The following is a 3886-nucleotide window of genomic DNA, read 5'->3' on the forward strand; positions in this document are numbered from 1 at the left end:
TCTAGTTTCATTGATCTGTCCTATTTTTGTTGTTGTTGTTTTCTTTTTTGTTTGTTTCTATACCATTTATTTCTGCTCAAATCTTTATAATTTTCTTCCTTCTGGTGTTTTTAGGTTTTTTTTTTTTTGTTCTTTTTCTAGTTCCTTTAGGTGTAAGGTTAGGTTGTTTATTTGAGCTTTTTCTTGTTTCTTGTGGTAGGCCTGCATTGCTATAAACTTCCATCTTAGAACTGCTTTTGCTGTATCCCAGAGGTTTTGGAGTGTTGTGTTTTCATTTTGATTTGTCTTATATCTTCTTTTATTTCCTGGTTGGCCCATTCATTGTTTAGTAGCATGCCATTTAACCTCCATGTATTTGTGATCTTTCTAGATTCATTCTTGTGGTTGAGTTCTAGTTTCATAGTGTTGTGGTCAGAAAATATGCATGTTATGATTTTTATTTACTTAAATTTGTCAAGATTTGTTTTGTGGACTATTATGTGATCTATTCTGGAGAGTGGCCCATGTCCATTTGAAAAAAAATGTTTATTCTACTTCTTTAGAATGGAATTTTCTGAATATATATGTTAAAACCATTCTTCCCAGTGTGTCAATGAAAGCCATTTTTTTCTTGTTGATGTTCTGTTTAGATGATCTGCCCATTGATGTATGTGGGGTGTTAAAATCTACTATTATTGTATCATGATCAATTAGTTCCTTTATGTGTTTATTAATTTTTAATTTTTAAAATTTTTTAGCTTATATATTTGAGTTTTTTCTTCATTTAACTTAAAAACTATAGTTGAATATTGAAAATTATAACAAATAGTGAGCTATGATTATAATCCTTTACTCATTCACCACTACATATAAAATGCCAGCAGTGGTATTCACTGGCCTCATTAAGAGGTCTGACACTGAACACCACCCCTAGAATGATGTTCATCATCTTCATATGATTTTCCATTGTGATGGCACTTCCTTTCTTGATTTGGATCATAGTTCACCAGTTCCACCTTCTCCGTTTCATCAATCTCTTTTACTTCCTTCATCTCGAGTAGGAGTTTTTCCAGATAAGGGAGTTTATCAGGAGACAGAGTTATTCTCAGGAAAGTTTACCTTAAATTGCATGATTAGGTAACCCTTTTCATATGGTCTATGATAAATTGGCATTCCTTCATTTAGCATATCCTTGATGTTTCCATACTCGAAAGTCTGACCAGGATGAGAGGTGGTGAGGATGGTTCAGTTGTCAAGAGTAGATATTGGCTTTTGAAAGTCACACAGTGTTTCAACCAGTTGTATATCCATACACATGAAAAGGTCTTCTTGCTCAATAAAAACATCATGGTCCATCCGGTCTAAAATAATGATAATATCCCTTGGTTCCAGTGCTTCTTCTTGGTCTCCTTCACTATGGAATGTTATCTTCTGGCCATCTTTCATGCCTTTGTTAATAGGAATTTCTAAATCTTCTCTTGAACTGCAGCTTTTTTTTTTTTTCCTTCCACTGCAGCTTTTACATCTATCTTTACAAGTGATCCATTCTCCATGGCCTGGTACTCCATGAACACAGATTGGATTTCCTGAACCATTCCAGGTCCTATTTGTTGAATTCTTATTTGCATTCCAGTACTTTGGTAATTGGGACAACATCATTACCACCTCAGTCCTCACATTTGTCCCAAATCATGTTCTTTTGCAGAGCTAGTTTTCTTGTTGCACCATTATATAAATATAAGGTTATTGAGAATGATATACAACATTTTTACCTCTCCTTTCTCTCTGCATCCTTCCTCCTCCTCCAAAAAATGTATTAAAGTTCTCCATGGGGGAGCCAAAACTACCACCAGCTCCACCTTCTTTAATTACCTGTTCTCCTCCTTTGTCATTTAATTCCCTTTTCTTTGCATCAAACAGCACTTCATAAGCTTGAATCTCTTTAAACTTCTTTCCATCATTTGGATTTTTATCAGGGTGGTACATCAAGGCCAGTTTCCTGTAAGCCTTTTTTAATTCTTCCTAGGTGGCATTGGGTTTGACTCCCAAAAACATCACACTAAGTGGTTTCTTTCACCATTTTCTACAGCTGGTGAGTGGGCTGAGGCCAGTGTGGGGGAGGAGGAAGGATGCAGACAACTCTGGCAGCCACCACTCTTCCCCTTCTCCCTGAACATTCTGCGAAGTTCCCTGTTAATAATTGTTTAATGTATTTGAGTGCTTCTATGTTGGTGCATAAATATTTACAATGCTTATATCATCTGTTGGATTGTCCCCTTTATTATTATAGAGTGTCTTTTTTTTGTCTCTTGTTACAGTCTTTGTTTTAAAGTCTGTTTTGTCTGATATAAATATTGCTACTCTGGGTTTCTTTTGACATCCATTTGCATGATAGATGTTTCCCCATCCTCTCACTTTCAATCTGCAGGTGTCTTTAGGTCTAAAATGAGTCTTTTGTAGGCAGCATATAGATGGGTCTTATATTTATTCACTCTGTCACCCCATGTCTTTTTATTGGAACATTTATTCCATTTATATTAAGTACTTATTGATAGATATGTATTTATGGCCATTTTATTATTAGTTTTGTGGTTGTTTCCAAAGATATTTCTGATTGTTTCTTGTCTTTCATATTTTGCTGATTTTCTTTAGTGACATATTTGGATTTCTTTCCTTTTATTCTTTGAATGTTTATTAATGTTTTTTCATATATAGTTACCACTAGGTTTGTATATAAACTCTTCTGCATATGGCAGTCTCTATTAAGTTGGTGGTCATTTAAGTGTGTACCCACTCTGTTTTCCTCTCCTCCCCACATTTTAGGGTTAGGTTATTATATTTTTATATCCTGTTTTGTGAAATCCTTGACTGAATTTTTACAGAAATATTCATTTCTATAGATTTTGTGTTTCCTACCTCTATCATGTCACTTTTGGTGTGTCCTTTACACTCTAAGTGTCCCCTTTAATATTTTTTGCAGGGCAGGTTTAGGGTCATGAAGTCTTGTCATTTTTATTTGTTTGGGAAACTCTATCTCTCCTTCTGTTCTGAATGATAGTCCTGATGGATAGACCATTCTTGGCTGCAGATATTTCCCATTCAGCATTTTAAATATATCATGCCACTTGCTTGCTAAGATATTGTTGAAAAATCTCCTGCTAGCCTTATGGGTTTTCCTGTGTAAGTTACTTTGTAAGTTACTGACTTCTTTTGTCTTGCTGCTTTTAAATTTTTTATCACTATACTTTGCCAGTTTAATTACAATATGTCTTGGTGTGGTTCTGCTTTTGTTGATTTTGATAAGAGTTCTGTACATCCTGGATTGGGATATCTATTTCCAGATTAGGGAAGTTATCAGCTATTTCTTCAAATAGATTTTCTGCCCTCTTTTCTCTGTCTTCTTCTTCTAGGACTCCTATAATATGAATGTTATTAGATTCAATTGAATCACTGAAATCCCTAAGTCTGTTTTCATTTTGTATAATTCTCTCTCTCTCTCTTTAGCTTGATAACTTTCTATTACTCTGTCTTCTAGGTCACTACTTCAATCCTGTACTACTTCCAGCTTGCTGTTCATTCCATTGAGCATGTTTCTCATTTCGTTTATTGAACCCTTTACCTCTGCTATGTTATTCCTTATCTGTGTGTTAAGGGTCTGACTCATGTCTTCTACTCTTTTGTCAAGTACAGTGAGTGTCCTCATAATCAATGCTTTAAATTCTCTATCAGACATGTTACTTATATCTGTTTTACTTAGATCTCTGACTGTGGCCTGGTCCTGTTTGTTCATTTGGAATAAATTTCCCTGTCTCCTCATTTTGTCTGCCTCTATGCCTGTGTCTCTGTGTTAAAAAAGCCAGTTGTGTTTTCTGCTCTTGAAAGTAGTGACTTCATGAAGAAGAGGTCC

The 3886-nt window shown here is 34.9% G+C and overlaps 1 pseudogene; it reads right to left on the reverse strand.

The window, feature by feature from the left end:
* Nucleotides 1–881: 881 nt before the first annotated feature.
* On the reverse strand, nucleotides 882–2059 carry LOC122478859 (annotated as a pseudogene).
* Nucleotides 2060–3886: the final 1827 nt, after the last annotated feature.

Source organism: Prionailurus bengalensis, chromosome B1 (assembly GCF_016509475.1).
Source record: "Prionailurus bengalensis isolate Pbe53 chromosome B1, Fcat_Pben_1.1_paternal_pri, whole genome shotgun sequence".
In the NCBI taxonomy this organism is placed as follows: Eukaryota; Metazoa; Chordata; class Mammalia; order Carnivora; family Felidae; genus Prionailurus; species Prionailurus bengalensis.